The sequence below is a fragment of the Nyctereutes procyonoides genome, unplaced genomic scaffold (genome assembly GCF_905146905.1).
Source record: "Nyctereutes procyonoides isolate TBG_1078 unplaced genomic scaffold, NYPRO_anot_genome, whole genome shotgun sequence".
In the NCBI taxonomy this organism is placed as follows: Eukaryota; Metazoa; Chordata; class Mammalia; order Carnivora; family Canidae; genus Nyctereutes; species Nyctereutes procyonoides.
In genome coordinates, this window is record NW_026575120.1 from 31,642,169 (window position 1) to 31,662,659 (window position 20,491).

The window sequence follows — 20,491 nt, forward strand, 5'->3', positions numbered from 1 at the left end:
GGGAGGGAGAGACCGAGAGACAAAGGACTGCTCGGTGGAGGAGTGGTGGGACCTGTTCGCGGAGGGGGCTGGCGGTGGGGCCTCCTACGGGTCATGTCTCCTCCGGGCGGCTCAGGGAGGGTGCGGGGCCCATCCGGGCACGCTCCGAGGGGTTTGGATGCAGGCACTGTCCACCGTCAGGGTACGGCCTTGGGGCGGTGGCTTGAGGGCCTGGGTGGCTGGGCCCCAGGAGCGCCCCCAAGGCCCTTGGCTCTTCCTCCTCCCCCCTCCTCCCCTCCCCCCTCCCCCCCCCGTCCTCCTTTCCCCCTTCCCCCTTCAGCCCCTGCCCCCCTTCCCCCCTTCCCCCATTCCCAAGCTCCCCAGGCTCGCCGGGTGCACGCCCACCTCCCCTTGGTCCCTGTCAGGTGAGTATGGCGATTTCTGAAACTTGTGAATTTTGAAAGCGTTCCCCTTTCTCCACATCCTCTCCAACATTTGTTGTTTCCTGTCTGGTTCGTGTTCCCCATTCTCACCGGTGTGAGGTGGTATCTCATTGTGCTTTCGCTCTGTATTTCCCTGATGGCCGGCGATGCGGAGCATCGTCTCGTGTGCTTGTTGGCCACGTCTGTGTCTTCCTGTGTGACGTTTCTGTTGGTGTCTTTTGCCCATTTCAGGGTGGCACTCTTGGTTTCTCTGCTGTTGAGTTGAATAGGTTCTTTAGAGATCTTGGATGCTGGCCCTTTATCCGACGGGTCATTTGCAAGTAGCTTCTCCCATTCTGGAGATTGTCTGTGGGTTTTGTTGAGTGTCTCTTTGGCTGTGCGGAAGCTTCTCATCCTGATGAAGTCCCAATAGTTCATCTCTGCTTTTGTTTCTCTGGCCTTCATGGGTGTATCTTGCAAGAAGTTGCTGTGGCCAAGTTCGGGAAGGGCGTTGCCTGTGTTCTCCCCCAGGGTTTTGATGGAATCTCGTCTCACATTTACATCTTTCATCCATTTTGAGTTTATCTTTGTGTCTGGTGTGAGGCAGTGGTCCAGTTTCCCTCCTCTGCATGTGGCTGTCCAGCATTCCCAGTGGCATTTATGGAAGAGACTTGTCTTTTTTCCAGTGGATGGTCTCTCCTGCTTGGTAGAATATATGGTCTTGACCGTAGAGTTGAGGGTCCACTTCTGCATTCCTCTTCTGTTCCATTGATGGATGTGTCTGGTTTTGTGCCTGTACCACACTGTCTTGGTGAGCACAGCTTTGCGGTGCAACCTGAAATCCGGCATTGTGCTGCCCCCCACTGTGGTTTTCTTGGCTACTATTCCCGTGGCCATCCGGGGTCCTTTCTGATTCCACACAAATCTTCAGATGATCTGTTCCAGCTCTGTGAAGAGAGTCCGTGGTATTTTTGATAGGGATTGCGTTAATTGTGTAAATTGCCCATGTTGACATTTTCCCAATATTCATTCTTCGGATCCATGAGCATGGAATAGTTTTCCATCTCTTTGTCTTCCTCAGTCTCTTTCAGACGTGTTCTGTCGTTTTTCGGGTTGAGATCCTTTACCTCTTTCGTTAGGTTGATTCCTAGGTAGCACATGCTTTTGGGTGCCATCGTAAATGGGGTTGACTCCTTAATTTCTCTTTCCTCAGTCTCATCGTTAGCGTCTAGAAAGGCCACTGATTTCTGGGCATTGATTTTGTACCCTGCCACACTGCCGAATTTGCTGTATGAGTCCTAGCAGTCTTGGGGTGGAGTCTTTTGGGTTTTCTAGGTGTACGGTATCATGTCATCTGCGAAGAGGGAGAGTTTGACTTCTTCTAGGCCGATCTGAATGCCTTTTATTTCTTTTTGTTGCCTGATTGCTGAGGCTACGATGTCTAGTGTTATGTTGAATTGCAGTGGTGAGAGTGGACATCCGTGTCTCATTCCTGATCTTCTTCGGGGAAAGGCTCCCAGCGTTTCCCCCTTGGGAATGATAATTTGCTGTGGGCTTTTCGTAGACGGCTTTGAAGATGCTGAGGAACGTTCCCTCTATCCCTATACTCTGAAGCTTTTGGATCAGGAATGGATGTCGTATTTTGTCAAATGCTTTCTCTGCATCTATTGAGAGGATCACCTGGTTCTTGTTTTTTCTCTTGCAGATCTGATCAGTCACACGGAGTGTTTGACGAGTGTTGAACCAGCCTTGCGTCCCGGGGATAAATGCCACCTGGTCACCGTGAGTAACTTCTCAATGTACCGTTGGATTGTATTGGCTTGTATCTTGTTGAGAATGTTTGCATCCGTGTTCATCGGGGACATCGTTCTATCACTCTCCTTTTTGGTGGGGTGGGGTCTTTGTCTGCTTTTGGACTTAAGGTGATGGTGGCCTCATAGAACGAGTTTGGAAGTATTCCATCTCCAGAAGCTTCAGCTGGCCTCACTGTAGTCTCTGTGGCGGGCTCTTGATTTGGTTCAGGATGGAGCTCAGTGGCCAAAGTCGTTCGCTCCAGTGAGGCAGGTGGCTGCTCCGGCATGTGCGGGAACCCGATAGCATGCACCTGGGCGTGCTCTTCCTCCAGGGTGGCCACGGGTACAAGTAGCTCTTGCATATCGGAACAGTGAGTCAGAGGTATTACCACCACGTGCATTGGTTTGGTCTCAGCAGCTGGCATCTCGGTTCGAGCTGTGACCAGCTCGATCACCTCTGGCCCTGAAGCTTTAGCAGGCCCCGAGGTAGGAGCTGGGGCCGGTTGTTGAGGTGGTTCAGGATATTGCACAGGGGCGGACGCTAGTTGCTCCACTGAGCCGGGTGGCCACTCCGGCATGTGGCGGACCCTGTTATCATGCGCCGGGACATGATCTACCGCGAGGGTGGCCAAGATTGCAGGTGGGTCCTCCTTGTCGGGAGAGTGAATAGAGGTGTGACCACCTCGTGCATTGGCTTCGACTCAGCAGCTGGCATCTGCGCTCTGGCCAAGCACTCAGCACCGACAGTCCCGCCCAGCTCGATCACCTCAGGCCCAGAAGCTTCATCAGCCCCCACCTTCGGAGCTGGGGTGGGCTGCTGACGTGGTTCATGATGTTGCTCAGGGGCCGAAGCTGGTTGCTGCACTTAGGCAGGTGACTCCTTTGGCATGGCATGCCGGGGACATTGATCGTGGGCGCCCTGGGGGAGCTCTTCTTGCAGGGTGGCCAAGTGTGCAGGTGGTTCCTCCAGGTCGGGACAGTGAATCAGAGGTGTGACTGCCATGTAAATTGTCTTGGCCTCAGCAGCTGGCATCTCGGCTCGGGCCAAGAACTCAGCACTGACTGCCATGCCCGGCTCGAACTGCTCAGGCCCATAAGCTTCAGCTCGCCCCATTGTAGTAGCTCTGCTGGGTTCTTGATTTCGTTTAGGATGTTGCTCAGTGCCCGAGGTCGGTTGCTCCACTGAGGCAAGTGGCTGCTCCGTCATGTGGGGGATCCTGATAGCATGCCCCTTGGCGTGCTCTTCCTCCAGGGTGGCCGTGGGTACAGGTACTTTTTCACATTTGAAATACATTATTGCATATTTGCTTATGTTAAAAAAATAACTGTGTCCAAGACTTAAAGATTCTTATTTACTGATGCATTCCAATCTTTCTCATAATGATCTACGGCATTTAATGTAGTAGGGAAATTGTTCATATCGGTGCCTCCGGCAGCTTTTCCTTCTGTACTTGTGATGTTCCTGTTTATATCATTCGGATATCTTTTGAAAAACAATGACATTCTTTAGAACCCTGAAGATTTCCCTGGTGTCTTTTTTTTTTTTTTTTTTGTTTTTTTTTTTTTTTAGTGCCATACATTTCCATTTATTGGACCTAATGAATACATCAGTTAAATGTTTGCTTATTTACATAAAGGGCCCATTTTCTTTTTTTTTGAATTTTTAATTTTTATTGGAGTTCAATTTGTCCACATATAGCGCAACACCCAGTGCTCATCCCGCCAAGAGCCCCCCTCATGGCCCATCACCCAGTCACCCCACCCCACCACCCACTTCCCCTTCCACTACCCCTTGTTTGTTTCCCAGAGTTAGGTGTCTCCTGTTTTGTCACCCTCACTGATACTTTCACTCATTTTCTCTCCTTTGCCTTTATTCCCTTTCACTAATTTTTATATTTCCCAAATGAGTGAGACCATATAATGTCTGTCCTTTTCCGATTGACTGTTTTCACTCAGCATAATAACCGGGACAGCTGCACCCCAATGTTTATTGCAGCAATGTCCACAATAGGCAAACTGCGGAAGGAGCTTCTGTGTCCATCGAAAGATGATGGATCAAGAAGCTGTGGTGTGGCGGGCAGTCATGGCGGCTCACCTAAAGAAACGAGTGTACAAGGAATTCACTAAGGTGGTCCAGCAACAACAGGAGGAAATTGCAACCAAGAAACTGCGATTGACAAAACCAAGTAAATCTGCAGCACTCCACGTAGATCGGTGTAAAGCTCCCTCCCCAGCGGATGCTTTGCAGTATCTACTCCAGTTTGCCAGAAAGCCTGTTGAAGCAGTAAGTGTGGAAGGAGTAGTCAGGATTCTCTTGGAACATTATTATAAGGAGAATGATCCATCTGTGAGACTGAAAATTGCATCATTGTTGGGTTTATTATCAAAGACTGCAGGATTTTCACCAGACTGCGTTATGGATGATGCCATTAACATCCTGCAGAATGAAAAGTCTCATCAAGTCCTTGCTCAACTGTTGGACACCTTGCTCCCAGACAACTGGCACCAAACTCCCAGAGAATCAAGCTATCCAGATGGGATTAGTTGATGTAGCCTGCAAGCACCTCACAGACACGTCTCATGGTGTAACAAATAAGTGCCTGCAATTACATGGCAATCTTGGCTCTATGGAGACAAGTGTCACAAAAGATGGAGAAGGCCTAGCTGTCAGAGATGTCCAGAAGATTATAGGGGATTACTTCAGTGACCAAGACCCACATGTCAGAGCAGCAGGTATAAAAGCCATGTTGCAGCTTCATGAAAGAGGACTGAAATTACACCAAGCAATTTATAATCAGGCCTGTAAATTGTTGTCTGATGACTATGAACAAGTGCGCAGTGCTGCAGTCCAACTTATCTGGGCTGTCAGTCAGCTCTATCCTGAAAGCACTGTCCCCATTCCTTCTTCTAATGAAGAAACTCGCTTAGTTGATGATGCATGTGGAAAAATTTGTCCCGTGGTCAGTGATGGCTCCTGGGTGGTTGGAGTTCAGGCTGCAAAGCTATTGGGCTCAATGGAACAAGTCAGTTCTGATTTCTTGGAGCAGACGCTCGACAAGAAGCTCATGTCAGATCTCAGGAGAAAACGCACTACACATGAACGTGCCAAGGAACTTCACAGGTCAGGAGAGTTTTCCAGTGGCAGAAGGTGGGGAGGTGATGCTCCCAAGGAAGAAATAGATACAGGAGCTGTGAACTTGATTGAGTCAGGAGCTTGTGGAGCCTTTGTTCATGGATTGGAAGATGAGATGTATGAGGTCCACATTGCTGCTGTGGAGGCTCTCTGCATGCTGGCCCAATCTTCACCTTCTTTTGTGGAGAAATACCGCCCTGATTTCCCGGTTGACATGTTTAATGATGAAATTGAGGAAGTACGCCTGCAGTCCATACACAGCATGAGAAAAATTTCTAATAATATCACTCTCCGAGATCCTGGCTGTGTTAGAGGATTTGTCCAGAGATATTCGAGAGGCTGGCTCTTCACGAACTTTTATGCTGTACTAATGTTTCGACTAAAGAAGGGATTCATCTTGCACTGGTGGAGCTGCTGAAAAATTTAACCAAGTACCCTACTGATAGGGACTCTGTATGGAAGTGCTTGAAGTTTCTGGGAAGTCGGCATCCAACCCTGGTGCTTCCCTTGGTGCCAGAGCTCCTGAGCACACATCCATTTTTTGACACGGCTGAACCAGACATGGATGACCCAGCTTACATTGCAGTTTTGGTTCTTATTTTTAATGCTGCTACAACCTGTCCAACAATGCAGGCACTGTTCTCAGATCATACCTTCAGGCATTATGCCTACCTCCGAGACAGTCTTTCTCATCTTGTTCCTGCCTTAAGGTTACCAGGTAGAAAACTAGTGTCATCGTCCATTTCTCCTGGTATTGCGCCCCATGAGGACCTGTCCCATCAGTTCCTGCAGCAGAGCCCTGAAAGGGTGTACAGTCTTCAGAGCACCAGGACCCTCAGGGAACCCAGAAGCTGCTGGAGTTCACCATCCGGGATCTGCAAAGACTTGGAGAACTTCAGTCTGAACTAGCAGGAGTTGCTGACTTCTTGGCTACCTATCTTCGGTGTCAGCTTCTTCTCATCAAGGCCTTGCAAGGAAAGCTGTGGAATGTGGCTGCCCCTTTGTATTTGAAGCAGAGTGACTTGGCCTCCGCGGCAGCAAAACATCATGGAAGAGACCTGCAAAATGGACTTCATGTACAGTGGTGTGGAGAAGAAACAGGGAGTGATTATACATCACATGAGGCTGCAGGCCAAAGCCTTGCAACTTATAGTAACAGCACAGACTACTCGAAGAGTTGACCCCTTATTTGGGATGTGTGAAAACTTTTTACAGGAAGTGGACTTTTTTCAGAGGTGTTTTATTGCTGATTTGCCCCCACCTACAGGACAGCTTTGTGGACAAACGTCTTGACCTTATGCCCCGACTCATGACATCCAAACCTGTGGAAGTGGTCAAAATTCTACAGACCATGCTGAGGCAGAGTACCTTCTTGCACCTCCCCCTTCCAGAGCAGATGGAACACACTTCAGCCACCATCATTGAGCCAGCAGGCGAGTCAGACAACCCTTTGCGGTTTACATCTGGATTGGTTGTGGCCCTGGATGTCGATGCGACCCTGGAACATGTGCAGGACCCTGAGAGAGCTGTGAAGGTCCATGTCTTCTATCCAGATGGCCAGGCTCAGAGGATTCATCCTAAGCCGGCAGACTTGCAGAATCCTGGCCCAGGGCGCCACCAGCTTATCACTCAGGTGTACCTCTCCCATACTGCCTGGACAGAACCATGCCAGGTGGAAGTGAGACTGCTACTGGCCTACAACTCTAATTCCCGCATTCCAACCCCCCCCCCGGATTGAAGGTGGCAAAGTGTCACCCCAGGTGGAAACCAGCATGGAGGGCACCATCCCCTTCAGCAAGTCTGTGAAAGTTTACATAATGCCCAACCCCGCAAGGCGCTGAGTCACAAGCATTGTGTAGAGCTGAAGCTGAGAAAGACCTTCTTAGGTAGCAGAGTGAGCCCGAAGCCTAGAGCACTTCACCTGGAGCCGGCGTATGGGCATGTGCACCATCACCCTTATCGTCTCATCTGGTATCAAACACAAAATAAATTATTTTGCATTAAAAAATCAAAAACCTTCAAGTCCACACCTCTTCCTTCCCTGACTCCCCCCACCACCTCTATAAAGTTGAGAAAACAACAACAACAACAACAACAACAACAACAACAAAAGAAGCTGTGGTCTATGATACGATGGAATATTACTCAGCCATTAGAAACGACAAACGCCGTGAAAGGAGAGTGACGTTTGGTTCTACTTGTTGGGTTCGTGTTGTTGTACGTGTGTGTGCAGCCAACCAGCAGTGCTCGTTAGGTACCAGATCATCTACTAAGAAGGGTCTTTTACTCGAAACCAGGAAAGAGGAGAGAGAAAGAACTAGTTTCGAGAGCTTTTTGATTTGGAAAAAGCATTCCAAAAATCACGATTTTCATTATACAGTAAGGGAGTAGCTTCCTTTCTGTGTTCATTCTCGTGAGGATTAACGATAGAGGGAGTCCTGTGAAATGAAGACTACTTTGTATTCCAATTTAATTCCTGGAATTTCCTTTTTTTTTTTTTTTTTTTTGGTTTTGGTTTTGACTGACATTCAAAAACTGAAAAACTTCTAGCTCATAACTTTGTTGCATTTCTAGGTCCCTGCAGCAACAAAAGGAAATCGTCGTATTAGGACTAGAAGTTTAAGTGAGTCCTAAAGTATTGGAAGAAAATTCTAAAATATACATTGAGGTTCTACAGGGAAAAGATTGAGTTTAAACAAAAGAGCCTGAGCTAATTCTTCCAGAAGGTTTGTTACCTTGAATTCAGAGCCCTTTTACGAGTATATTAGAAAAATAAGTAGTCCCACAGTATCAGTCGATTCATGTATTAATGAGATGAGAGCTAACATTAATGAAACTAACTCTAAAGTAGTTGACTGCCAAGCTGATTGTTAAATTGGTTATTATGGAAACAGGAGAACCAACTCACACACTTAGAAATAAGGTCCCAGACTGGAAGCACTGGTAAATGTAGCTGCTCATAATCTAAGTTAAATAATTCCTTGACAGTCCGAGTAGATCTATATCAACATGGCGGTCTTCTGTGTAATTTAGGGTGTTTAGTAGGAAATTATCGAATAGACTTCATGATTCCCTAGAGCTTATTTTTGAGAGGTGCTAGTGAATCAGGAGGGAAAAAAATGAATGCTCAAAAAAGTCCTATTTCCATCTTACACATTTGGGGAAACTGTAAGAATATGTCCAAAGAATCTTGGTCTTCAATAGTTTTATATACAGTAATAACTAACACCATAAAATAGCACTTATTTGGATAGAATTGATGGTAGACGTGGCAGTACTACATCCTTTTCTACAATGTCTGAGCGTTTGTAGTACTTCAGACCTTTCCATCAGGCGTCAACATTAAATATTGAATACCTCTAGAAAGTGTGAAAATAATTTTGACTTTGGAAGTAGTTAACGTGAAGTTTTTCCGTGTGTCCCATTGGACTTTTCTAGTGATGATCCTCCTAGGATGCTTTATCAGTAGGTGTCTGGATTTTATGGACTAAAAACCTGATATTTTCTTTTACAGTTGAAATCTGTAAATTATCTTTATACTTAATTTTCTATGTCCTTTCATAGCAAAAAGTAAGCAAAATATGCCAAGACAAAGAATGATGGTCCCCCCACCAAACCTTGAACATAACCGTTGAGGAACAAGAACTGTCGGAGATCTATGTGTGTGTATCTGTCCGTACATCCATGCATACATGGCAAGATTTAACAGAAATCACAATTCCGACATCATCTGTGGTTTATGTCACAGCTCTTCTCTGTCGTCAGCCTCTGTTTTTCTCTTTGGGCTTTCGTTGAAAAATACTCGGCCTCATGTCTTTCGCTCTGAGACTTTAACTGTAATCCTTGAATTCTTAATTTCAGTTCACAAACCCTAGTCTTAGAACTCATGAGTCTCCAGATTTCCATGACTGTCACCAAAAGTTGAAAATCCTATCGGTTTGCCCCCCCTTTTTTTATTTAAACTAAAGACTTAAAAGAAAGGAAATAAAAAAAAATGCTTCTTTCTGTCTTGACAGACATGAGGAAGAAACTGCAAACAGGAATACAGGTGGAAGCAACTCCTTCCGTAGCCTCCCCTTGTACTTTTAAAAGAGCTTTATCATGTGGTTAATGATGGAGAAAGTGGACAACGTGCATTGTATATGTCTGCTGTCCGCAGACTGTATTGTGTGACTGTATTTTTTTCCCAGTCATTGAAAGGATTCTCCCAGTATGATACCTCATAATTTAAAAAAAGTGGTTTTTTTCTCCTTTAAAATAGTCATCATTTGGAACTGGAGGGTATTACGCTGAGTGAAGTAAGTCAATCGGAGAAGGACAAACATTGTAATGTCTCATTCATTTGGGGCATATACAAATAGTGAAAAGGAAGAAAGGGGAAAGGAGAACAAATGAGTGGGAAATATCAGAAAGGGAGACAGAACGTGAGAGACTCCTCACTCTGGAAAACGAACAAGGGGTGGAAGAAAAGGAGGTGGGGTGGGGGTGTGCGGTGACTGGGTGACGAGCATTGAGGGGGGCAGTTGATGGGATGAGCGCTGGGTGTTATGCTATATGTTGGCAAACTGAACTCCAATAAAAAAATCATCATTATTTTATGACATTTATAAAATGCAGTAAAAGATAAGGAAACCATCCTGAGAGGCAGGATGCCTCTCTCATTTGGCCATCTTTTTAACACGTTCTACTTATTTTCCTCCCTTATTATTTAAGGCTTTTTTGGATGTATGCACTGACTTTTTTTATCAGCTGTATTTTTGAGGAATAAGCTCTTCAGTTTACAGGTGCTGTATCTTTTATAGTCATAAATTCATTGGTTTCTAGAAATACACATTTGCTTCCATGTATCCATTAGAGTGCAACAATCCTGAACTCCTATGGGAGTTTTCACTGATGAAAGTTGTTTTTATACTTACCTGTTGTATTGAAGCAGGTCTGAAGACCAGGAAGAAAGCTGACTAGTGATCTGAATTGCAAAATGCTGAGAACTAACCAGTGGGTTGTCATGGTGCCTAATGACTCTTTGTGTGTGTGTGTGTGTGTGTGTGTGTGTGTGTGCACGCGCGCGCCTGATGACTCTTAAGTACAAAGGAAGTTTAGTAATTATTTGAAGTAAAGACAACACAGTCATTTGTAGGAGATCCTTAGCTAGAAAGTGTTGATATTCTTTGAAGAAATCAATACAACAAAACCTTAGAAAGTTTTAGAAGAAGTTACCAAAAAATCAAAACCTGAGCTGCAGAAAAGAAAAGTCATGTATCTGAGGTGACAAACGTAAGGGAAGCAAGTAAGTGCAGGAAAGCTGGAAGCTCTCGATTGGTCGCGGCCACAGAGAGTTTGGACAAGACAACAGGATGTGCCACTTTTGTTTTGTAGGGAAGTGTCGTTTGTGACCATCATATTTGTAATGGGTTTTCCGTTGGTTTTGGCGGCAACAATGTTTGCCACTCCTCTGGTCTAACTGGACCGAGACATCCCTCGCTCCTGTTACCACTAGTCCATGTTTGCAGTGATGTTGGTTGGCTTTGGAAATGGGAACTTTGTGGATAAAACGGAAGTTTCTCTGGCATCGAGTGGAAAACAAAGAGCCCACACAAGGCTCTGTAGGGATGGTGTGTGTGTCATGCGTGCGCACGAGGTACTCTCATAACGGGAAATATACAGTACTCCATTTCATCAACAGTAGCTCAAATTTAGTTACTGAAACAGTGGTTTCAATGAACATTGTGTTCTCTGCTTCAGGTTTTTGTTAAGCGACAAATTTGGAAAGTGTAGTACCGTAAAGAACTATAAATTCATTAGAATATAGCTGACCTTCCCACAACGTGGGGATTAGGGGTCCCGACAGCATCCCCCAGCACAGCTGAAAATCCATGTATGATTTTTGATTCTGCCAAAACCTGACTGTTAGTAGTAGCCCACTGTTGATTGGAACCTTACCGATGATATAAACAGTAGATTAATATGTATCTTACAATGAAGTGAGCTGGGGAAAAGAGAATGTTATTAAAATCATAAGGAAGAGGGGCGCCTGGGTGGTGCAGTCATTGGGTTCCTGGGCGATGCCGTCAGTTAAATGCCTGACTCTTGGATTTGGTTCAGGTCATGATCTCATGGTCTCTGGATCAAGCCCTGCATCGGGATTCATGCTCAGCAGTGAGTCTACTTGGAATTCTCTCCCTCTGCCCCTCCAACTCTTGTACACACTCTTTCTCATTCTCTCTTAAGTAACTAACTAAATCTTTAAAAAAAGAAAATCATGGGAGTAAAGACATGTATGGTGCTGTACTGTATAAAGAAGTGGACCCATGCAATGCAAACACATGTTGTTCAAGGAACAACTGTACTCTTACCTTTTATATATATATGTCCCACTTATTAAACTGTGATCGTTAGACAGCCATCAGCAGTTGTCCCTAAGGCTAGTGACCTCTTTTTTTCTCTCTCCTACTCCTTGTCTGCAGAACAGGAATGCTGCCCCTCTCTACTGCATTAGCGGGAAAGGATCTCTGAGGGCAATTTAGAAGACCTGGTGTCTGTTTCCACGCTTGCCCTTTCCAAGCTGGGTCACCTGTCCTCACTCCACGGGGCCTTTGTTCTGTTATGTGTGCTTGAATAGTAGATGGTGGTCAAAGAGTCTCATACAGTATAATCTAGTTAGAAATCACTGAGCGCACGACTTACACGAGAGCCACTCCGCCCCGGGTCCCCTGCCATGCGTGCCCGCTCTTCGTGGCGCTCGCCACCTTGTGACAGGTTACAGATTTATTCAGTCATTGTCTCTTCCACCCGCCGAGGAAGACCAAACCTGTGGTTGGGGGCAGACGCCTGATGTGTTTTGCCCATCGCTGTGTCATCAGCGCCTGCGTCAGAGCGTGTCGGAAACCACATGAGGCTCGCGGTGAATGTTTCTGGAATGAGTTAGTTATTAGGATCCAAACTGTATTTCTGGGTAATAATTTAGAGATCACTAAAACCTAAGTTCCTATGATAAGGGTTTTATGTGTCTGTCAGCCGGCTTTATGACGTTCTTTGGTTTGCATGAAAAACTCTATTCCTCCTACAGGATAGGATTCGAAGAGCAATTTATATTTAGAAGATGTTTATAGTAAGCCTTATGGGCCCGGTTTATCGCAGTGGTCTCTTGTTATTCAAATGCTGTATTTTCTCAAATGTAGATTGTACAGTTGTGCCTGGGAGGCGTGTGCACTGCATGAAAGTAGTATCTGTGAGGCACTCTAGCCATCGTCACAGCGTATGGCTATTCCTGTAGATACTTACTTAAACCACAAAATATTGGCACATTGCTTTCTTTCTTAGCAGGTAGAAAATGTACATGATAATAAAAATGTTACCTGATAGAAGAAATTTAATTCATTCGTTTCACAATTAAGAGTCTGACGATGAGAGATCTGCCCTAAATGGCTACCTACTTATGCATCATGCTTATTATATGTGTCAGATTGAAATATTTCCCATCATCCTGGTAAGTTGAGGAGTAAGGCCCACCTGAGCGCGACCCGAACGCAAGGGCATGAGGCTTTGCACGAGGTGTGGTGCATGGCAATTGGTCCTTTCTGTTTACAGTCACTCCGGGGTGGGGTCCGGGTCTGGAGTGATATCATCTCCTGTCCTGCCTTGCGTGCTGTTTGTAGGTGGACACCTCCCACATTTGTCATTCTCCCACTGAATTGTATATCCAACTACTCATGTAACCTCTCCTCCAGTTTCTGCACATAAACATGATCTCACCAACTCCCCCTGAACACACTCATCTGTATTCTTCACCCCTATGACTTGACTGCAAGGCTGTCTTCCCAGTTACTCAGCCTCCAGACCTCAGAGGTGTCTTTAATTCCTTGCTGTCTTTCAAACCCCCATCCAGTGCATCAGCAAAATACCTTTTATCTTGACCTTCAATATAGATCCAGAATGCAGCTGTTTTCTATTATCTCCACTGCTAGATCCTAATTCAAGTGACCATCTTCTCTTGCCTGAATTCTTCAGAAGCCTTTTGTGGGGTTTTCCTGCCTTTCCCCATGCCCCGCTGTAAGATTCTACACGGAGCAGCCATCTCGATCCACTTAAAGCAAAAGTAAGATCCTATAACTCTTCTGAAACCATTTGAAGGCTCACCTGGCTCAGTCACTGTAAAAGCCAAAGTGAGGATGGTGGTCAAAAGGCCTACGTGATCTGTCTGCCCTTCCTTGTCTCTTTTATCACAACCTCTGTGTCTGCCTTCCTGACCACTCTGCGTCTTCCTTTACTGTTTCTCAGAAACCCATACAAGTGCCCACTCTTGGACTCATTCTAGCCCGTTCCCTCGCCTAGAAAATTCTTTGTCTCGAATTTCTCTTAGAAAGCCTTCACTTGCTTCAAGTCTGTTCCCAGAGGTAAACTGTTCATGAAGGCCTACATTGATCATTTATTCTAACTGTAAATCCCATCTCCCTGGCACCCCTCATTTCCGTTGTCCTGCTCCATTTTTTCTTTGCTACACGTCTCTTTCTAAAATGCGATGTGATGTTTTGTATTCGTTGCTAATTACTGGTTTCCCACTCTAGAAGCTTCACCAGAGCAGGAACTTTTGCATCTTTCTGTCTCTGCTCTACCCAATGAGGTGAAGACCGCGCTTTACACAAGATAATAGCTTATTGAATAATTGAACAAATAAACTAGAAGATACAGAATTTCCACTCACTCATAATGATGTTTGGGGCTTTGCACTATTAGGCTACCTGTTGTGGGTTTGGGAATGATTCAGAAAAGAACAGAGTTAGGGACACCTGGTATGTGTGTGGGGGCTCAGTCGGTTGAGCCTCTGCCTTTCGGCTCAGGTCGGGATCCCAGGGTCCTGGGATCCGCCCTGCATCAGGATCCCTGCCCAGTGGGGCGTCTGCTTCTCCCTCTCCTTCTGCCCCTCCCCTCCCCAACTCATGCACTCTCTCTCATGCTCTCTCTCAAAGAGATAAAAGTCGTCTTAAAAAAATTGATAAGATTTGAGTTACAGTGGGAAGGCTAGCCAGAATGCAATGATATTAGTTCTAGTGAGAGATGACATGGGACATATAAATGTGACCTGGGTGCTGACTATAGAGAAGAAAATAATAAGATGGTTGTAAAGTATATTTTAAATTAGAATGGTCGTGGGTTAGATGTAGAAACAGATATGGCTGCCTGGTTTCAGTCATAAGCAAATGGATGGATACAGGTAGATAGAAATGTTGGGGTGAGAAACAGATAATAACATAATGAAACGTTGTCCACCTTTGTAGGGAGATGGGGATTAGGAAGCAGATGATCAGGATCCCTGGGTGGCTCAGCGGTTTGACGGTTTGGCGCCTGCCTTTGGCCCAGGGCGCGATCCTGGAATCCCGGGATCAAGTACCGTGTCAGGCTCCCAGCATGGAGCCTGCTTTTCCCTCCTCCCGTGTCTCTGTCTCTCTCTTTCTCTCTATATATATATCATGAATAAATAAATCTTTAAAAAAAGGAGATGTTAAAAAAATTAAGTCCGTTCTTTGAGTTTAATCGGGTTCATTTTGGTGATCATTCCCATATTTTATCCATGTTGTCCCATATTGTGCCAGAAGGCTCTGCTCTGAAAGAGTGTCTGAGTCTCACAGTTTTGCGCAGAATGAACAACGGGCTAGATACTTCAGGCATGGAAAGCTTGTGAGATGTTGTGTAATATGCATCATCCTGAGCATCTCTTTTCATCCTACATTTACACCAGTAAATGTAGAGTCCATCTTCCTCAGGTCTCGTCTTCAGGGTCTCGGCTTGAAAAAATCTCCACCTGCTCCTCCTTTATTTTGACAGTGGGTTGTGATTTTTTTTTTTTTTTTTGAGTCTGGGTAGACCAGATGGGACCAGGTGAGGAGCAAGGATTTGGCCTACAGCAAAGCTTGGGAAGGAATGTAAATATCTGTAAATATCGCGAGCCCTGAGAGGACAAAGCCCACAGCAGAATGTCCATGTGAATGAATCACCGACACGCAAGCCTGGGCACAGGACAAGGGTTTGTATTCTAGGGGTCCAAACTTGGCAGGGGACACAATGAGACACGGGGAAAGCATGCAGCTGCGAAAGGTGTCCCCACAACAGGACAGCCACAGGCGGAGGTGGTATTCAAGAGTTCAGATAAAGGTTGGCACCTCATTGTTTTGGAGAAACACACTGAGAATGCAGTTTGGGAAGCTAGGATTGTTAAGAGGCCCATGTGATGGAACAATCAGAATATCCTTGCAGAGCCGTTCCATCACTAGTGTTCAGTGCCCTTCTTGAATTCCTGGGGGAGACCAACAGACGTGCACCAGATGAAGCTGAGCCAGGCCCGAGGCAGTGACGTGTACAGACTGTCGATAATGGTATAGAATGATTCCTCTGGTGAGCCTTCACTCACACCTACTCCTGGGTCGAGCAGTTTCTTGTTGCCTCTGCTGCATTGTTAAGTCTGACACCCCATGGACTGGTGGTCTCATCATCGTCTTTTAGAGTTCGAAGACTCAGCCAAATGCATAGGTAACATCCTACTTGCTCTTCTCTTACTTTTAATCATACAAGTTGCCTAAAAGGGTGACTAATGTATTCAGGCCTTGAAGAGTCATTAGTGAGAAACTGAAACAATGTGAAGACCCAGAAAGACCGTACCTTTCCGCTTCAAGTTCCGCGTGTCTGTTTCTCATTGACTTTGGTGCTATCAAATCACAACGACTGAGGCTCCCCGGAACCATTGAGAAAAGTATCGTGTGTCATCTAAGCTGGGATGTATTTAAAACACTGCATTATCACTTTGCTAAATAAGATAAGATGTCTTTTTTCCCACATCTGAAGCTAGATGTGGTCAGATTCGTCTACAAATTCCAAAGAACATTGCCTAATACCAGATACCATGAGCCCATTTCAAAGCCAAGAGTGAATGATGTCTGGAATTTATGTCCCTGCCAGTTTCACACATCTTGGAACGATATAGTTCCTAACAACGTAGAGATTAGCTGTCACAGTCTTTAAGTGGCAGTTTGGTACAAAAGGACCATGGTTTTTGTCAAGTTTAATCTGAACGGTAGTGAACGGGAAGAGTGGCCAGGCAAAAGTTGGTCGAAACAGGCTTTTATTTTTATTTATCTATTTTTGTTGAAACAGGCTTGTAATGGGCTGCGCTCCCTGGCTAGGTTACCTGGCTAGGTTACGCAGCCCGCAGGCAAGGGAGAGAGCGATGGGGGGTGTCATGCCCAAGCCAACTGCAGGGGGGTCTATAAAGAGTTTTCCGCGGGAAGATGGGGGCAGGGCGGCATTCCAATGAGGGCAAGGGTTACAGGTCTTGGTGTGCTAAGTTAGGGTAGGGCAGCAAGGCGGCCTTATTGGGACGTTGCTGGCCTGGGGTCGGCCGTTTTGAGGTCCCCAGTCTTGCCGGCCCAACATTCAGATCTTTTTGTTATGTTATAATGGGGCGACGATTCAGATCCGGCTGCTTCCTGCTGATTTCGGGGCGTCGTGGTGCCTGTCGGAGGTGGGCAGGCCAGCGTAGGGATGTAAAACAAGTTAGTTGATTGATCACCGAGATATTTCGTGGATTCCTTCCTTGATGATTCGGAGAAAGCAAGGGGCCACCATTAATGGTATGCCAATGATCAGGAGTGGGCTTAGAGAGAGGAGGAGCCATGTGGTTAGTGGGGTCTGCCACCATTGGGGTGTAGTTGGGTCGACAGGGTGATACCGTTTTCGGAGAGACTCCCGAACTTTGGCGAGGATGTGGAGATTGGTTTCAACTACACCTGTTTCATTGATGTAGTAGTAGCGATCTTCATTGAGACACGTACAAGTTCCTCCTTTCTCGGCCATGAGGAGGTCCACGACACGTCGGTTCTGACGAGCTACCTGGGCCACCGGGTTTATTTGGCGTTGTCGGGAAGCAAAAGACTCTGCCGAAGCCTCGATAGCCATCTGAGGCCTCTCGGGTAGGTCCCTGGAGGAATCTGCAGAGTGGAATAAGGGACCCGTACCCAGTGGCCACCAGGGTTGAGGCCAGGGAGACCCCGACCAACCAGTGGGAGAAAGATCACTCTTTCCGCTTTTCCGGGGGGCTGGTGAGGAGGGCTACTTCCGCCTGACTGTAGGTGGTTAATCGCGGAACTAGGGAGACAGGCAGACAGGAGGGAGGCAGAGGTACTGAGAGATTTAGATACGGTGCCCTGGCACCAAAAGAATCGGCCAATAGCAGCGTGATGAGAGGTGATGTTTGACCGGGTGACGTTGCACAGGGATGAGTTAGGGGCGGAATAACAGAAGGGGAATTGATGGTTGAGAGGGTCAGTAAATAGGGCAGCATTAGTGAGAGAGGGATGAGGCAGGTGCTGGAGGTGTGGGTGGGTGCAGGGCTGGTGCAGCTGAATGCACTTGGGGAGGGGAATGGCCACAAGGGGAGTTTTGCCTAAAGCGGCACAGATAAAACGGTGGGACAGATTGCCCATGCAGGAAAGGCTGGCGAGGGAAGTGCCTTGTTGGATAAGTTTTATCCAGGAGAAGGGGCCCTGGTCCTGAGTTGGATTAGCCTGTAGGTGGGTGTTCCTGGAGTACGGGTGACTGAATCCACATGGGCCCGCAGGAGGGCTCTTAGAAGAGTTAGGGAAGGTAGGTAAGTAAGATAGGAGAGGAGGAGGTGATGATGGAAGATTTTAAGTGAGCAGGAAGGGCCGCCCCGTAGAGAAGCTCAAAGGGACTTAGGCCCGACAGCCCTCTAGGGGTGGCTCTGAGCCTTGTTAAAGGCAGCAGGAGGAGGGTTGGCCAGGACAGGTGGGGTTTCAAGGGTAAGTTTGGTGAGATGTTCCTTGAGAAGGCCGTTGGCCCACCCTACCTTACCCGAAGACTGGGGGTGATATGGGATATGGAGTTTCCAGGTGATACTTAGGCTCTCGGAGTCTTGCCGGGTGATGCTGGAGATGAAAGCCGGGCCAATGTCAGATTGTAGGATCTCCAGGAGGCTGAATCTCAGAATGATGTGTTCGATGAGTATGGTGGCCGCCACATCCACCATTTCCCGAGCTGTGGGGAAAGCCTCTATCTACCCTGTAAAGGTGTCCACTGAGGTTAATAGGTAGCGAAAGGATTTATGGCACAGCATGTGGGAAAAGTCAAGCTGCCAGTCCTTGCCAGGTTGGTAGCCGTGGAGCTGGTGATTGGGTCCTGGCCTGCGAATTCCCCCTTCAGCATTTACAGTGGAGCAGGTTTTGCAAGACTAATGCACCTCTCCAATTACCCTTGGGAGATGTGGATAGTGGAAAAGGGGTCCTGGGAACTGGTGTAAGGCCTTGGGACCAATGTGTAGGGATTGACGTATGTCTGAAATGATCATAGGAGCTAAATGGTTTGGAAGAGCGAGTTTCTTTTGAATGAAGATCCAGTCTTTTTCCCCGGCTATTCTTCCCATCTCTTTTAGTGTCTGAGTTTCCTCATCGGTGTAAGAGGGGGAATGTGGTGTGTTGAGGAAGAGGAAGGGAGCTGGTGAGGAGCCTAAGGCAGTGGCTTGGGCAGTTGAGTCGGCTTTGTTGTTGGCCCGGGACCCCGGGTTCTTGGAGGATTGGTGTCCACGACAGTGGACGATGGCTACTTCAGTGGGAAGGCTGAGGGCCTCTAGTAGTTTTGAAATGAGGGGCCCATAGATTATGAGGCTTCCCTTGGTTGTAAGAAACCTTTGCTCTTGCCAGAGGACAGAATGTGTATGTGTGACGAGAGAGGCGTATTTGGAGTCCGTGTCGTTGGTAGCTCGTTGCCCTTTGGACAGGCGAGGAGCCCTGGTGAGAGCTCTAAGTTCTGCCTTCCGAGAGCTTGTCCCGAGGAGGAGGGAACTGCCTCTGGGATGGCGTCTAGGGTAACGACGGCCTATGCTGCGTGTCTCTGGCCACAAAGAGTATTTGGTCAGGGTTATGGAAGGGCTGATTGGAAAGTCCTGGATGTGGAAGAGTCAGCTCTTCCAGGAGTTGAGAGCAGGGATGGGAGGGTTCTGGGTTAGTAGAGGGGGTAGGTAGGAGGGTAGCAGGACTTAGCCGAGGAGAAGCTGATAGATGTCAGGATTTTCGATGAAAAGGAGCTGGGCAGGAAGGGATTCTTAGGAAGGAGTGTGAGGAAGAGAACCCATCCAGGCTGCAAGAGAGGAGTGGGGCAGTCCGTGGAATAGAGGAGGTGCCATCAGTTCCCATCACCACTACTGGAGAGGGGAAGCTGTCCCCCGAGTAGGAAGGCACAATGGAGTCGGTCACCCCCGTGTCCAACAGGAAAGAAATGGGCTTCCCCACTCCCTGGAGCAGGACCCTGGGCTTGGCCTGGGTTATGGGGTGTCTGAGTCTGGGCCCCGTCAGTCATCGTCCAATCCGAGTAGTTGAAAGGCTGGACTTCCCGGCTCAGGGTTTCTTTCCTCTGTGTGGAGGCACCGAGGATCCTCCGAGACCCGGGCAGGCAGATTTCCAGTGGCCCATCGTTCGACATTGAGGGCATTGCCGCGTTGGCTCCTTGGGATTGGGACATTGACGGGCCCATTGTCCCTCGGTGCTGCATCTGAAGCAAGCCCCAGGCGGGGTTCGGTTGGTTCCCCCTTTCTGCGGGCTTGCGGAGCCTGCCGGCCGCAGGGCTGCCACCGAGGCTTGGGTCTGGAGTTGGACCTTCTACTGGAGCCTGGCCTGCCTCTTAAGTTCAGCCACTTCCTCTCAGGTGTTAAGGACTTTAAATGCCATTTTCACCAGGTCGGGCATGGGAGTTTGAGGACCCTCCTCGGTCTTCTTTAGTTTTCTACGGATATCGGAGGAGGACTGATACACCACTGCAGTGGTAATCCATTTTAGCGCATCTGTAAGGACCAGTGTGTGTGTGTGTGGGGGGGGGGGGATCAAGGTGAGACTCTGGAACAGTCCGCGTGGGAAAAACATGACTCATGATGCTGGGAGTGGCATGCACACGGAGATTTTCTTACCGTTTAAGTTTCCTGGCAGAAGTCTCTCTTTTTATTCGGGTCTGATTCATAAAACACAAACCAGTACGTAAATTTCTCATGAGAAACTTTCCATGAAGTGGTATAAGGAAAGAGGTCTTACAGGTGTTTCTTCCGCAAGTTCTGAAGTTCCGCGTTTTCAAGTGTGACCTTTGGTGGTTCATTTTTCTTCTGTTTTCCT

General features: G+C 47.2%; 1 long non-coding RNA gene and 1 pseudogene across 1 annotated transcript in view; both read left to right on the forward strand.

Annotated features, from left to right (window-relative positions):
* The first annotated feature begins 2,170 nt into the window (after nucleotides 1-2,170).
* Nucleotides 2,171-20,491, forward strand: part of LOC129515711 (uncharacterized) — a 30,116-nt gene continuing 11,795 nt past the window's right edge. The window contains exon 1 of the long non-coding RNA XR_008665635.1: nucleotides 2,171-2,183. This is a non-coding gene — a long non-coding RNA (uncharacterized LOC129515711). The remainder of the gene's footprint in view (nucleotides 2,184-20,491) is intronic.
* On the forward strand, nucleotides 4,278-7,168 carry LOC129515709 (integrator complex subunit 4-like; annotated as a pseudogene).